Here is a 17,059-nt window from a genome sequence, read left to right on the forward strand (position 1 = left end):
CTGTCCTAACACCAAAACAAACAAACAAACAAACATATAATCCTAGAATATTTTGAGACACTGGCAGCATCACATGGTAGGACAGTCATTGAGTTGGAGTCAGAGGGCATTATTTCTAGAAGTTCTCTTACTAATTTGAGACATTCATTCATTTCACCTCTCTGGTCTCATATCCTTTATTCATAAAATGAAGCAGTTAGGAAATGTGCTACAAAATTAAAGAAACTATATGTCAGTCTCATGCATGACCATAAATGGAAAATTCTCCAATAAAATTCTAACAAATGAATCTGCTAGCGTATTGAAGAATGGTGCGCTTTGACCATGGTGGGGAGCGCTATGGCCTGAATGGCCGTATCCCCCTAAAATTCCTATTTGGAAATCCTAACCCCCAAAGATATTAGAATGTGGGACTTCAGGAGCTGCATAGGTCTTGAGTGTAGAACGTCTTTGAAAGAGACTAATTCCCTTATAAAAGAGACCCCACAGACCTCCCTAGTTCCTTCCACCATGTGAGGCCACAGCAGGGAGGCACCATCTAGGAACCAGAAAGTAGGCCCTGACTAGATGCTGAATTTGCCAGTGCCTTGGTCTTGGACTATTCAGACTCTAAAATTGGGGGAAATAAATTTCTTCAGTATAGAAGATACCAGTCTCTGATCTTTCATTATAGCAGACCAAACAGACTGACAGAAGGTTTACCTCAGACATGGAAGAAGTGTTCAAGGTTAGGCATTGTGTCAATTAATGGAAGTCATTACATAAATATTTTAAAGGAGAAAACCACGGGATCATCTTTATAAATTGCAAATTACATTTGACACTATTAAGCATCCATTCTCATAAACCTCTGTGTATGGTAGATCCCTCCTTATCTTGATAAAAGCTAGAAACCAACAACGAATATCTATGGAAAACCCAAGACGTTCTTATTGTGAACAAGACCAAAACCAAGACGAAGATGTCCACTGAGGTAGATAGTCTGTGAAGATACCGCCCAATGGACACATCTCCTGATATGCACCCCCTTGATCAGTCACTTTCACCCTGAATCTATTATAAGCAATCAAAAAAGCTCAGAAACCAAAAAATGAAATGATATGATGAGATTAACTTAATAGAAATAAAATTTAAAACTTGGCATGGTGAAATTTTACTCTAAACAAAATTAAATGACAAACCAACGTGAATGTTTCCAACCTAATGGACAGATAGATGGATAATATCCATTCTGGATAATGTTCTCATAAATCATTATGAAAATGAGAAGTACCCAATAAAAAGTGAGAAAAGGCTATGAATAAACATTTCACAGAAGGTGAATAAAAATATCCAGTAAAATCACTACTAACTAAAAACAAATAAAAATGAGATTTTATTTATGTATTTATTTAAGCATGTATGCCAATGTTGGCCAACAATTTAAAGAATGAGAGCATTTAATTAAGAAATGGTCACTCTCTAATTGTTCTCTGGGGTTCAAGATCTCTTTCTTAAAAATATTTTTTATTGAAGAATAATAAACATAGTGAAAAGTATTCAAAACCTAAATGTAACTCTTCATAGAAAAGTATGAGTTAACATCTGTGTAATCAGCATCAGATCAACAAATAAAACTTTAGTAACATCTCAAAAGCACATTTCATGGCAGCCCCAATTACTACCCCTTCCCTTCTATTCCAAGGTAATAGTATTCTGATGTCTAATACTCTAGTTTAATTTCACCCATCTTTGAACTTCACAAAGGTGGAATCACTCTCCTATGTCTACCTTGTTTTGCTCAATATTGTATTTGTGAGATTTATCTTTGTTATTTCCTGTAATTATAATTCTATTTGTAAAATGCTTCACAAAATTTCACGGTATGAATATGCACAATTTTTCCTTCTACCCTTAACATTCAAGGCGTTTCTAGTTTGGGGCCATTATGAATCATGATTCTGTGATTATTCCTGTATGTGTCTTTTTGTGTATATGTTCAAACATTCCTATCCTTTTTATACCTAGGACTGGAAATGCTTTCTCAAAGAGAACGTGTATGTTCAGCTTGCATAGATAATGCCAGAACCTTTCCCAAAGTTTTACCAATTTACCAGCGATGTATAAGGGTTCAAGTTGCTCCTTATTCTCACTCACACATAGTAATGTCAGTCTCTTTAACTTTAGCTATTCTGGTGTATGCACAGCTTTCATTTTCATATTCCTGATGACCAAGTCCAGCAGCTTTTCATGTATTTATGAGCCATTTGAATAAGCCTTATAAACAAGCACCTATAGTTCAAGTACCTTGCCTCTTTTGCCTTGTCTGTGCTTTTCTGACTGAATTTTAGAAATTCTCTCAATGTTTTGTATAGAAGCCCTTTCCCAGAAAGGTGTTGCAAATTCCTTCTGTTCTGTGGCTTCCTTTCTACTCTTTTAATGGTATCTTGTCATAAAAAGATGTTCTTAATTTTAATATAATAGAAATTATCAACATTTTCTTTTATGCTTCATGCTTTTTGTGTCTTGTTTAAGAAATCTTTTCCCTCCCAGGTCATGAAAATAGTCTTGTATATTATCTTTTAGAATTGGGCCGTCCATTACAGTAGCAACTAACCACGTGCGGCCATTGAAATGTAACTAATTGAAAAAAATTTTTTTAAATGAAAAGTTGAGTTCTTTGTTCATTCTGGTCATGTTTTTAAGGACTCAATAGCCACAGATATAGAACATTTCCATCATTGTAGAGAGTTCTGCCGGTCAAATATGTTCTAGAGTGCCATTTTGTTTTGCCTTATACGGTTCTAGGATATTATTCCCACATAAAATGATAATTAATTATATGACACTTTAGATAAAAACAAAACAAAAACAAAAATGAACTCGTGAATCTTTATTAAAAAAATTTCTAGGGGCACCTGGGTGGCTCAGTCGATTAAGCAGCCGACTTTGGCTCAAGCCATGATCTCACCTTTCATGAGTTTGAGCCCCCAGTCAGGCCCTGTGCTGACAGCTCAGAGCCTGGAGCCTACTTGGGATTCTGTGTCACTCTCCTTTTCAGCCCCTCCCCAATCACACTCTGTCTCTCTCTCTCTCTCTCTCTCTCTCAAAAATAAATAAACATTAAAATTTTTTTTTAATCTCAATGTTATTTTATTACTGGATTAGTAAAAATAAAAAATTCCAAAATGGAGAACTCACAGTAAAAGCTCTGCTCGTGAAAATTCGGATCCACTTGCATATAGACCTAGGTGACATTATTGTGAGAATTAATGATGTAATGGCGGTATGAATGTGGGCAGGAAGACTGTGGGAGGAGATGTGAGAATGCTAATTTCCTCATCTTTAGTGGGAATGTAATCAGTGTTCTCCAAAATGAATCCAAATAGAAAATTTTGGTTTTTTGACTTTTACCACTTTTTACAAAGGCAGATTCCCTTAGCTTTAGGGATCTTTCAGGAAATATTTCTGTTGTGAAGAAATAATGATATAAAGTTTATTAATTGTTTCAGTTTTGCTCATCCCTTTGTCTTCTATTAAATTCAGGTAAAATTACATTTAATAATTGAATAACTTAGGATGAACTCTATAGATGAATTACAACAGGCCTCTGTTTTCCTTGCTTTGACCCTAGCCTCCTTTCCTTCTTTTTACCTTCTATTTCCTTGTGTTTCTTTCCCTACCTCCAAACTTGACAAACCACAAAGCTTGCAAAAATAGCTCTTGAAAGAATTGTTATGACAGTTGCTCGAATGGGATTGCACCAGTGATCCTGAGCAAAAAGCATGAGAAACTAGAACATTCTTTACCTCTTGCAACCACAATTTTTGCAGGAGTTAGAGATTTAAAAAAAAAGAAAAGAAAAGAAAGCAATCCAGGCCACACCACAGGGACAGATATCCCCACCTTTTCCCTCTCCTGTAGAACTTTAGTCATGCTTTGGTCTGGGGATTAACCTGGTTTTAGGTTCTCACTGATGTACATCAACTAATAAAGACTCTGGTTTTTATTTGAATCCCTTAAACTATTTTTTTCCTTGACTTTCCATTTTTTGTTCAAAAAATTTAATGTATGCCTCCATTTGCATATATGCAGAGAGAGAGAGAAAGAGATGGTAACTGACAGTTTTTTCTAAGCAGTTAAATTTTAGGTTTAATTGGCATTTTCCTACATCTTAAAATTCATTATAATCATAAATTACTGAAAGTAAGCATATTTAAAAACAAGAAGATTTAAATCTATATGCTCTGATGTTATACAGAACCCATAGTACATTGTTAAATAAACAAGATTTGGTCTTTAATGCTATTTGTCACTAAAGGAAACAAAGATCCTTGGCGAGTGCCTAACTCCATGTCTTGGGCTTGAAAAAAAAAAAATCAAGTTGGGAGTAGAACATCTTGTTTTGGCCAGAACACAAATATGCTATGAGAAAATGCCCTAGTGTTGCTTATAGGGCACATATTTGCCGAGGTGTGGCAGGTTCATCATCAAAAAGCCTGAATGAAAGCAGATTCCATTTAATAAGATGTATTAAAAGACAGCTGTAAAATAAAAATAGTGCTTATAACAGTATATGCTTATTTGTGTTCATTGTAATGTATATGGGATAGTTGATACAGGTGGGTAAGTTATTTAGATGAAGTATATATTGAATTTTTCTCTGTATAGGCAGGAACAGGTACATTTTGGGAATTATGAGCAAACAAGTTATTTCTGGGAGAAGAAAGGATTTTACTAAAGATAGGAAGGATGGGAACGCAGAGCTCAGGTGGAAAGAGAGTTCCAAAGAATGCATCAAGTTGATGGACCCAAGGGGAAAGTAGATTGCACAGACTAGGTTCTCATCTCTTGAATCACAAAACCATGGATAAGGCTTTTAATTATAATAATATTCGGATAAAGTTATACCCAGATTTTCAAAAATGCTAACGGACTATATCAAAATTGTGAATAAATTTCAGAAGGCAATGGGTTTTGCCATGTAGGCCAGGGTGCAATAAAGTGAAACATTCCTCTTTTTTTTTGGAGGAAGGTGTGATTTGTTTTGTTTAAAGGTATGAATTTGAAAAGTTCCATTTGCAAGGGAGCATTGATCATAAAAAAAAAGAAGTGGGGGGTCTTATGAACACCCTTCTAGTTTGAAAGATCCTAGACACGACCAGATCTCATGTTATGACCAAGAATCAGTTAGTTATTTAATACTCCAGAACTCATCATCCTACCAGATTTGTGGAGATGGTGTTTTCTTTTGAGTCTGGCAGAATCACTACAACCTTGGGGAGGTATAATATAAATATAGAAAAAAGTGAAAAAGTGAATCACAATCACAGTATCATTGCTTTTGTATTAGGGTAAATAAACCTATAAAAATAAACTTCTAAATATTTTGAAATCCAAGGTGATTGAATCAATTAAAAAGTTGACAAATTAGACCGGATTTCATTGAAATGTTTTGGAATACTTTGTTACTTACACTTTAAATCGATGTTTAAATATTTAAGATAATTTGTGAAATGTGTAAATATTTATATATTGTGATGTTTAAAGGTCTAGAAACATGGTATTAAGTAGATGTATAGAATATAATAAGCTAAAGGTTAAATAAAGAAGCACAAATAGAAGAATTCTTCCTGTCCAGGTTCTGAGTATTCATAAAGCACACTGGCTTTCAACAATGGATACAATGAACTACTAACACGGGGCCGTCTCTCTGTGGCGATAAGTCCGTCTGTATCCTGATTGTGGTGATGGTTACTAGGATCTACACATGGGATAAAATTTCATAGCACTATAAATTCCCTCAAAGTAAATAATGTAAGAAGAGAGCCTGTGAAAACTCGTGGCATCCAAATAAGGTCTGTACCTGATAGCATTAGATCAATGCCAAAGTCCTGGTTTTGACATGGCCTGTGGTGATGTAAGATATTATCATTGGAAGAAGCTGAGCGAAGGGTACGTGAAAATTCTTTGTACTGTTTTTGATACTTCTTATGACTCTTAAACTATTTGAAAATAAAATTGTTATAAAGAACATACATAGATATTAGTTATTGCATAAAGGACAGGTGCAGACAGGCGAGTCTGCTGAGCGTATTGTCAGCTGACCATTGTCCCTGAGCCTCATTTGGCCACTCTGTGAACTCAGGTATTGGCACGACATCAGGTAGATCTTTCTGAGTCTGCGAGGCCAGCTTGTGATTTTTTATTGTTATTAATAGTCTTGTAGGATTTAAGGCAACAGGAAGCAGTTATTAGCATAAATACTACAGAAACCATCATATAGAGTAATTCTTCCCTCTGGATGGTGACTCCTTGAAAATTAATCTTTGGGCATCCCCCTAGATCACTTTCCCCACACAAGAACTTTTTGGCTATTAAAGTTGCACTCTCCCATTTAAAACCAGCCAATTGTTTCTCCTGACACTTGGAAAAGAAACGAGTCTCCTTACAGTGTCTGAAGGACTTATAAAATCTGCCTACTATTGGCATTTCTAATCTCATCTTGTACATTCTTCCTCTTCCTCAGAACGCCTTAGCTATATTGTCCACTTGGCTGTTCTAGAACAGCCTACACACTAGGCTACTACACACTAGTAAGTAACTAGCCTACCGAGCACACTCCTGCTTGCTGGACTTAGATCTGCTGTTCCCTTTGCCATGCATTCACATTCTGTCTGAAAAGACTGAACTTGTCCCTCTACATGGACTGTACTTCAGACCACTGTACTTTGCTTTTCTTTGCAGCACTTGTGACTAACTGAAGTCATTTTCTGTATCTATTTATTTTTTTTCTGCCTGTCTTGATTTTCTTGCTTAATATGTAATTCCGTTCTTGATAAATATTTTTTGAATAAATGGATGAATGAATGAATGAATAAAAGCTCCTATTAGTGGTGCTTATTCTGGGAAGTATGAGTAGAAGTGATAAGACTTACATTCTGCTTCTTATACATTAGGGCAATTTGACATTTTTTTTTTTCAATTTGACATACTTATATCAAGTATAAGCTAATTTTGCAACTAAGTTTAGAAAACATAAAAACACATACACGTGTTTATGCTTGGAATAGATTACTATAGAGGTCTTTTCAGCTTTAGCATTCTATGATCTTAGATTTTCCAAATTATTCTGTTAAGATACAAAACAGGGTGCATAGCATAGCTTAGCTCTAAATGATAAGGTATCAAGACAGACTGAATGGATTCCCGTTTTCATTTGAGAATTAATGTAAATGCACGAATCAGTGCCAACATCTAACCCTTACAACATACTTGTACAGGTATCCCTTAATACACAAACTAATATGTGCACCTGTGTTCCCCTTCTTAATTTCTACAAACAGCGGGTCAAGAATATCAGTTCTTTCTGGACACCAGTCATGTGTACGAGAAAACAGAGGTGATATGATTTTGTGTATTGAGGGAGTGTGATGACTGTATGTGGATTGATTCTTCCCTTCTTCCTCTGGTCTCTGCGTACGAGGATGCAAAATACTTGTTCCTATATCTCGGCCCTCACTTTGAGAGTAATTGCCTTTAAGTTTAGATGATTTGACTTATCTACCTTGAGTTCAGAGTGATCTTTAAACTTTTGATATGCCCTTTCCTTTTCCACAAAGTATTTTGACATCCTGCAAAGATACAGAAGATATACCAAGACAAGCTAAAAGCAGAAGGCAAAGAAAAGGGCCAGAGGGACACGAATATAAATGGAACCAGAAATGAGGGTTAAACAAAACTATGTCTCATGGAGACCTACACTCTTGTAAATGGAGTGCAAACACTGGCTGTAACCTTTCTCGGATCCAGTATAGAAGGGGAACACTGCTTGGATGACACCTTTTGCAGTATTTCTAACATAAAATAAATCAAATCCATTGTTTGTCGACCTAAGAAACCCCCATAGCGAAGCAGAAAGGGATTTCTGAAAGTTTCTGTAAAGATGTTATTCTTTGTCTCCTTCTTGCGGTGATGTTCACTCTCATTTCTTTTACTATAGGACAATGGCAGAACTCCAAGATGAAATTAGGTTAAGACAGTTCTATGGCGATGGGAGTGATGGTTGGGTGTGAAGCGGGAGTGGAGGTTGTGAATGACACTTTCATATAAACACATGGACCTTTAACACAACTGCACACATTTTCTTTCTTCAGTCATTCTAGGATGGGAACTGGCAGGCGTACTTCTCATTTTCTTTTCTGTACCAAATTAGAATGTGCCCCTAGGACTAAAGGAAATAGAGCTGGGGAGCCTGGTAGTTAAAAGCCAGTAAGAATCATTATTTCTGCCTCACTGGTCAGGCATATTTTGGGCAAATGAGTCAGCGCAGTGTGAGAGGGATGTTTGGGCTAGACTTTATCAGCAGTTACATACATTTTCCAGAGTTACTAAAAGCTGTCCAGGCTGGTTATTTAGAGCTCTGGGGAAGAGCAGGGCAGAGGAGGTGAGGGAACAGAGTGTATTTTGCGATTGGGACATCTCAGATTGGGCAAGCTCTCTGCTCTAGCTCTCTCTGAAATGCTCTCTTTATGGGGTTTATACTATCACTGTATAAATTGCTCAAATTGGCCAGAACCCCTGGGTTCTCAAGTCTGGAACATCTGACAAAGATTCCAGCCTGTCAAACCATTCTTCCATATCATATCGGTTTCTCGGGGCATTTGCCAGATGGGGGTAAGCTATCCCGGTGGTTCGTTTTGATTCCTCAGACATTAACTAAGAATATATTATGTGCTTGATATGTATGTACGTGGTGCTTAAAGAGATGGGGAAGGTCAAAATGGGTTTGCCATCCTCAGGAAGCTCATAATATAATGGCAAAGACAGGCATGAGAACAACAGTCAGAGTAAAGAGTAGAAGGTCATCCGAGCGGAACAAAGTGCAGGGGTTCTGGAGCCTAAAAGAGAGGAGAGTGGGTTTTTTAGAAAAGGCTCTGGTGTGTCTTTTTTTTTTTTTTTTTTTTTTTTTTGAGGGATCTAGCATTTTGAAGACACAATTTAGCAGACATTCAAATTCGCTGAACAGATGAATTCAGAGGGGAGGTGGAGATCTCAGATGGAAGAGATGTTTGAGGAAGAAACTGCATGGAGGCCTGAAACGCATGGTGAGTAACAGGGTTGGCTGAATTGGGGCAGGGAACAGCCTGGAATGTTGTTGAAACCCAGAAGAACGCATTAAGCTTTGAAGAAACACTCACCTGTGGTTCAATGCTCTTAAAAAATTAGTTTTGAAGCACATATACACCCTCGGAAATAAAAGCAGACAAATTGGAAGGTTGAGGTTCGCTAATGTAATATAATTTAATATTATAATGTGATAGGATATGACATGATATGATATAAAGTCAGGATTTTCTAAGGAAGGTTGTTGTAATTACTAGATCTCCCTTTTCATCGCCACCTACCTTTGCAGGCACACAGTCCTGTGGAGGGGGGGGGGGGTCTAAGGATAATATGTTATATCATATTGTGTTGGTACACTAAAATGGGGGTAAATTGAGAGTTTAATGAAGAGACCCCACGGGACGCCTGGGTGGCTCAGTCGGTTAAGCATCCGACTTCAGCTCAGGTCACGATCTCATGGTCCATGAGTTCGAGCCCCACGTCGGGCTCTGGGCTGATGGCTCGGAGCCTGGAGCCTGCTTCTGATTCTGTGTCTCCCTCTCCCTCTGCCTCTCCCCTGTTCATGCTCTGTCTCTCTCTGTCTCAAAAATAAATAAAAATGTTAAAAAAAAATTAAAAAAAAAAAAAAGAGACCCTGTATACAATTGTGAGTGGGGTTAGAGAAGCCCCATTAACATTTGGGAGCCATGACTATTCTTAGCAGTAACTAGGCAAGGGAATGGAAAGGTCATCAAAACCCAGAAGGAGTTGTGACGGTGAAGGGAGGGGTCACCAACAGGAGCTGTCACCTTCTGTGGAGGAATGTACTCACTGCCAACCTGTGACCTGGGAAGGAGCAGAGAGCATAAACCCCCCAAGCCCTGTCTCCTCCCAATCCCCTGCTGGTGTCTCCTCCCGTGAGAAGTCTCTTCCCAATCAGAAGCCAGAGGGCATGGAAACCTATGAGGTAGCCCTCAGAGCTCAGTATCTTGCAGAGCAGGCCGAGAAAGATGGAGAAGGAACAGAGCCAGAGAAGTCCACATGGGGAAGGCCAAAGCTCGTCTTCCTCACAGAACCTTGGGAGGTCCCATTTTATTCACCTCATGACACCTTTGATTATCATGGCATCACAGGGGTGAATTTATGGGCTGCTCCGTAGAGCTTAAAGGGGCAAACTCCCCACATTGCAATACGCTAGGCTTTCCATCATGCAGAATTATCTGCAACTCGGGCTAACTCATTCTCCATCCTAGGTACTCATGTCCCATAAGCAGCTAGGGCTGTCATCATTTTCTCAAGTGTTGATGACGTGTGTAGGCACAATATCACTAGCTGGTGATAGTAACGGATGACATGGGGGCTCCCAAGACAGGTGGCTCTTGTGAACATGCTGCACATCTATTTGTCTCCTTCATCCAAAACCAATTGTTACCCACCCAAACGCCTAAATCTCATACATCTCATCAAGCTGCAAGGGGGTAAAGAATTATCTATCTTGAATTATAAGGCAGGCTGTAAATAAACCTCCAAGTAAGATACTCAGATGTGTGTTCCCAAGGTCAGTACAATATGCCAGATGTGGGGAACGGCATTTTATATTCAATGTTTTTTTTCTAGGAGAACAAAAGGAGTGGAGGAGGGCTGTCAAGCCTTTGAGAAAGTGTTGCTCATTTCAGAAACCTCTAGCTAGGATACAAAGAGAGAGAGTCACACAGTTAAAGAAATATTCTCACCCTCAGAGAAGTTCACTCTAGTTTGATTTACGTATGAATGTATTAAGGGTAAATCCTCAACCACAAGCTCTCTTATATAAGAAATATTACACTATTGCCTTAAAAATAAATAAAATCTCACTTGGCAACTTCTAAAATTCTAGACTAAGAGGACATAAAATATCAACTCTATTGCTGTGCATTCTCCTCACCTCCAAGAGAACACGTGCTGGACATTAGTCCTCCTCAGCTACCGTGGCAGCCCTCTCCCCATCTGCTGCCAGGGATGGAATCCCAGCCTCCGGTTTTGGGGAAAATCACTGTTTCCATTCTCTTCCACTCACTGGGAATCTTTCAAAGGCACTCTGTCTCTCCCTTTCTCCATTGCATAACTTCAGTGCATTTAGCTTTTATTTTTTTTTAATGTTCGTTTATTTACTTATTTAGAGAGAGGAAGAGCATGCAGAGAAAGAGGAAAGAGAGAGAATCCCAAGCAGTTTCCACGCTAAAGCGTGGAACCCGATGTGGGGGCTCCATCTCTTGACCAGGAGATCATGACCTGAGCCGCAATCAAGAGTCAAATGTTTGAGCTACTCAGGCACCCATAGCTTTTCTTCAATAGTAGGAAGAAAGGTTGCCCTCCAGAAACTGAGACTTTGAGTTCTGCTAAGTGGACCCGAGATAAGTGAAAGTAACGGCAATATAGTAAACAAGATAAAATACCTCTCATCCTTTCCAGATCTTTCAAGACAGAAAGAATCATTCCAAATTAATATGTACCGTTCCTGAAAGCTAGGGAAGTGAGTCCTGAGGGAGGGGATCTGGCCACACCCATCCCATCCCCGGTGGCAGCCACAGTCCAGCATTGCTGTGTCATGTGTGGTGGGGCAAGAGAAGACAAAGTACTAATTAGCACACTAGACTCTGCTGCAGTAACAGAAACTCTCAAGTCTCATGACATAGTAAAGCCTTCTCTTACGCATGGCACTCACCTTGGAGGCTTGTGCAGTTATTTATGGTAACGTGGGGATTCAGGCTCCTTCAGCCTATCCGGAGTTGCAGTAAAAGAAAAAGGAGAGAAGAGGACCATGCAAAGGGGCCTCATGACCTCATCTGCAAGTCACATATGTTGCTTCCTCTGGCGTTCCGCTGTTGAGACCCAGTCACGTGGGCATATTTTAACTGCAAAAGAGACTGGGAAATATGCTTCTTTTATATGCCCGGAAAAAAAGGAGAATGGGGCTGGTGACATCTAGCCCGTCTGTGGCTCAGGTATTCTTGTGTGGTGTTCGGTGTAGAGCAAGATCATTGGGTAGCATGCACTTGGTAACACCAAGTGCTGAACGGAACAATTCAGGATTTTTCCTTTGTCTATAAAAATCAATATCTAAAATTCTTTCAGATTTCTCTTCTCTTCAGCAACATGAAGAATTGCTCTAAAGTTACAGAAGTTATCTTAAAAATAGAAAAAGCTGATCAGGTATACACCGCACATTATTTACTGAAATAAACAAAGCAGTATTTTTAAAGCTATGACCAATGCCTCCTTCCTGGCTCTATTTTGATATTTTTGTGCAGAACACCTGTCGGCGTAGGAGTGCAGAGAGGTAGGAGAGATGCTGGGGAGGGCTCTAGGGGGTGGTGGAAATTCAAACACGGACTCTGGGTCCTTTCCAAGGGGTCTGGACATTAGTTAGAGGGTGAGGAGAAGTCTTATTTCAGGTAGGATGGTAACCTGACTCCTCCTGTCTGGAATATGGTCACCCATAGAAGTAGGCCCCACGTTGGTGAGTAAATGGTTCATCACGTGATCAAGACAAATGTTTGCCAGAAATTTATTTGTGCTTTAAATCAAGATGTCAGGTACGCTGCTATTTATACCAATTCAACTTAATCCACAGGAAAATTCCTGTTGTGTAAACCTCTTCCTTGAGCTATTTCCAGAATTAAATGTGACCAAATGGAACCACCTCCTTTCAAGGGAGCGTTTCGACAGTCGCTGCCTGGCATGGACTCCTAACAAACTTCTCCCTTCATCAGTGGATGTTTCAGCCACTTTTGGGCGGCCTTTAAGAATTTCTTACCCGACTGTAAACCCTGGACAACAGGGCTCTTCCAACAGCGACTTGATGGCAAAGGAGAGCCCACTGAGCCTGTGCCTTGACAAGAGGGAGCAGATTCCTGAATGTGACCGAGACAGAGTCCTTGGTGACCAGCTCATTTCTTCTGCTTATCAGACTGAGCTTGAAATGAACTTCCGATGAGAAGCCGTTCTGTGCCATCTCCCTCCTCCCTCCCATTCCTGGGAGGGCACTTTATTCAGGGACAGCGCTTTATTGCTGTTGATTCTTTCTTTTTCTGTTAACTCTTTAATGACTGCCCAAGAGCAGAGCCCGCCTTCCACATGTTGTATGCACCGTGGTGTCTGGTGGAGCTCCTTGCCCTCTACAGGAGAGAGAGAACTATTTGTTATAAGTACGAGAGCATGACCCAGGCTTCCCCAGTAATGCTCCGTGGGACTCCACTGAGTAAATCAATTAATGTTTTTGGCCCTTGGCTTCCTTATCCAAAAGTTGAAGAGGTTGGATGTCCTTTAGGTACCTTCCAGCTCTCAAGTCCATGAACACACGGGGTCACGTGGGGAGACCCGGTGCGATACCTAGTCTCTGAGTCAGGAGGATGTGTGTTTGAATCCCAACTCTGTTGCCGGCTGGCCAGGTGATCAGGGCAAGTCTTTTAGCTTCCCTAAAGAAAACGTTTTCAATTTCATGACTTCCTGGTGAGGAGCAGAAGACATTGAGGCAAAGGATCCAGCTCCTAGCAGACATTAACCAAACACAGGTTTACTACATGAGACCAGACGTAATTCTAGGCTAATACTAGAGGTCTCCAAGACAGAAGTTCTAAATGCAAATCACGATGTTGGTAAAGCACCTCTGATTTCAGGCACCTACTGTGGCCAGGTCTGGGGCTGATGCTGGGGATAAAAGATGCAAGCATGTACTACGAAACCACACAATTAAGCATATGGATGTGATCAACCATAATGAAGATGCAATAGATTGCTTTTTATTGGGGCTACCTTCTTCAGAAAGCCAACAACATAAGGCAAACAAGAAAACGGTCCTGAAAAGTAGGAACCATTTTATAGAGAGGGAAGCCAGAAAAATACACTTTTAAGTATTTTAACAAGACTTGGTAAGGTTGATCCTGGCCTCGACCTTCACCAACCCTGTGAAACTGCATGTGCTGGTGTCTGTGTCTGTGTCTGTGCCTGTGTGTGACCGTGTGTGCATATATGTGTGTGTGACAGTGTGTGCGTGATTCTGTGTGTGAGTGGTTGTGTCTGTATGTATGTGTGTGTGGGGGGGGTGCATGTACACACGTGTTCACACACTTACCCCTTCCAGAAAGCACTCCCGGGCTCCGCAGGCCTATTCACACACTCAGATGGCAATAGAATCAGCATCTGCTGTCTTTTCACACCAAGAGCAGTCTAGCACATTGATGTGAAAAGAAAACACATCCCTCAGTCAGCTCTGGGTAAAGGACAGAGATCGATAACTAACTATATTTCTCAAGTTGGTAACACTCGGCATCTTCTATGCAATGCTGCTGAAAGTTTTGCTCCCTCCTAAACACATGGGGTCGGCTGGCATAAAGAAGTAGATTTTCCCAGCCAGGTGCTCCCGAAAGGCAGCTGCCTGCTGGAAAAAGGCATGTGAGGCACTGAGTTAATTTAGCCATTGTGGGTACCTTACTTGGCCCCCTCGTTGGGTCTAGCCCTAGAATATAAAGGTGGGCTAGAGGCAGCTGATGAAGATGATGTACGGTGTCTTTGGAAATCATGATTCTCCCCGTGCTCTATCTCCACAGGGTGTCAAGGCCCACATTAACCTCATGCTTTGGGGACTTTGTATGAACGGACAATATTTCCATGCATTCATTTGTTTTATTGGTTTTGTCTTCACTGTGTGATTGCCATTTTTCTTAGTGCAAGCCGTTTGCTCTGTCCTCCATTGGCATAGTTAAGGGACGTGGCAGAGCAGAAAGCAGGAGTCACTGGCCAGAGTACCTGGCTTTTTCTTTCTTTCTTTTTTTAAGTTCATTTATTTATTTTGAGAGAGACAGAGACAGGGTGATTCATGGAGGGGCAGAGAGAGAGAGAGAGAGAGAGTCGGATGCTTAACCAACTGAGCCACCCAGGCGCCCCACTGGCTTTTACTTCACAAGCACTTATGAAGAGTCTAGGGCTTTGTGGAAAAATAAAGAGGTCAAGGGTATTTAGTGGCAAAGGCAGAGTGATCTGCAGAAGTAGAAGGCAGAGAGGGGCTCACGCGTGCCCTCCCACAGTCCACAAAGACCTGGCTGTGGGAAGAGAAAGATGGAGTACAGGCATCCTGGAACAGTGGCGATCAGCCTGGCTTCCCAAAATATCCTGACAAGGAGCCAAGACCCCAGAAAGGAACACTATGTGCAGTGTCCTGGCAAATAAAGCCACAAGTGGTGCTATGAAAGGGTCCTAGCAGGGGCGCCTGGGTGGCTCAGTCAGTTGAGTGTCTGACTCTTTGTTTTGGCTCAAGTCATGATCTCGTGGTTGTGAGATCGAGCCTGCTTGGGGCTCAGAGCTGACAGTGTGGAGCCTGCTTGGGATTCTCTCTCTCTCTCTCTCTCTCTCTCTCTCTCTCTCTCTCCCTCTCTCTCTGCCCCTCCCCGACTTGTGTTCTGCCTCCCTCTCACTCTCAAAATAAATAAATAAACATAAAATTTTTTAAAATTTTTAAATAAACAAAAGGAAGAAATGGTCCAAGTAGATGGGGATAATTGGAGTCTCCAGTGTAACTCAAGTGTGCCTAGCACCAAGACCTTGTTACTCAGGTCAAGAGTAACAAGAGGCCTGGTATGAGGGAAGTGCTAGAATAAAATTGGGCTGGCTTCTATAAAATAAGGAGATGCAGTATTTTTTTTTTTTTTTGGACACCTGAGTTTATGAGCTGTCAGTCCTACTACATATGGAAGACTAATAACATTTTCCAGATTAGCAATTGATTTTTATTGTCTGTTTTGATTCTGCTTCCGGACACTCCAAGGTCCCCTCTACACACCTGAAGAGGAAGCCGTACAAGAGATCCAAGAGTCGTGCTGGGACTGTGTAGGTATGTGAGTTTCACTCTGGTGATGATGACTCTTTCTTTCCTTCCATGAGGTGTTTACTTCTGTTAGTTAGGACTGTACATCCTAAGGGCATGATAAATCTCCAGCTGATGATTTCTGCTGCTTTCTCCTTTGGCTTAATACCTTTGTTTCTACAATATCTGGGTAGCGCAGGTATGTTGGTGTGGGGTACAGTTCCCAAGGACTGCTGTCTCTAGAAAACAGGGCTTGGAATCAACTCTTTGTGTTCCCTTCCTTCCTTCCTTCCTTTCTTCCTTTCTTCCTTCCCCCATTCCTTCTTGCTTTTGTTTTTTCCTCTTTTCACATTCATTGAGTTCCTAAAATAGATCATGTTCTAGGTTCCCTGCTGGAAATCCAATGATGGGCAAGTTTGGCGTAATTTGTGCCCTCTGGACTCTATATTTTAATGGGTAAATACAGCTAAGTGAACAGGCAACTACAGTCCTATACCATGAATGTTCATATATAGCGCTAAGAATATTATTGTAGCACAGCAAACTTGTTCATGAAAAGGGGCGGGGGGGAACCAGGAAAAGCTCCCTAAAGGAAATAATTACTAGAAAATGCTATCCAAGTGTAAGGAAGTCGAGGTAGGAGAGCAGAGTTAGGAGAGAGGGAATGGTGAGCTAGGAAGAGAAAGGGAAGGCATGGAGTGTTAAGGGTATGTCTTTTTAAGTTTATTTATGTTTGTTTGTTTATTTATTTATAAATGTTTGTTTGTTTGTTTGTTTGTTTGTTTAGAGAGAGAACATGAGCAGAGTGAGGGGCAGAGAGAGAAGGAGAGAAAGAGAATCCCAAGCACGCTCCACGCTGTCAGCGCAGAGCCTGACATGGGGCTCAAATTCACAAACCATGAGATCATGATCTGAGCCGAAATCGGATGCTCAACTGAATGAGCTGCCTTTTTAGGTATAGTTAATAAATCGATAGTGTTTACTGTAGCCAACCCTATGGAGTAGATAGCATTATCTACATTTTACAGATAGGGAAATTGAGGCTCCATGACACTAAGAAGTTTGCCCAAGGAGTTCAGTGTGGCTGCTCCTGCATTAAAGCGATTTTCTGTATCATGACTCCACAGGCATTGT

The 17,059-nt window shown here is 40.5% G+C and overlaps 1 long non-coding RNA gene across 6 annotated transcripts in view; it reads left to right on the forward strand.

The window, feature by feature from the left end:
• Positions 1–17,059, forward strand: part of LOC132679372 (uncharacterized) — a 58,271-nt gene that overhangs the window by 23,106 nt on the left and 18,106 nt on the right. For all 6 annotated transcript variants that reach the window (XR_009610120.3, XR_009610115.3, XR_009610117.3 and 3 more), the window contains 2 exons: positions 8,955–9,086; positions 15,887–15,952. This is a non-coding gene — a long non-coding RNA (uncharacterized LOC132679372). The remainder of the gene's footprint in view (positions 1–8,954; positions 9,087–15,886; positions 15,953–17,059) is intronic.

Source organism: Panthera onca, chromosome A2 (genome assembly GCF_046562875.1).
Source record: "Panthera onca isolate mPanOnc1 chromosome A2, mPanOnc1 haplotype 2, whole genome shotgun sequence".
Taxonomy (NCBI): domain Eukaryota; kingdom Metazoa; phylum Chordata; class Mammalia; order Carnivora; family Felidae; genus Panthera; species Panthera onca.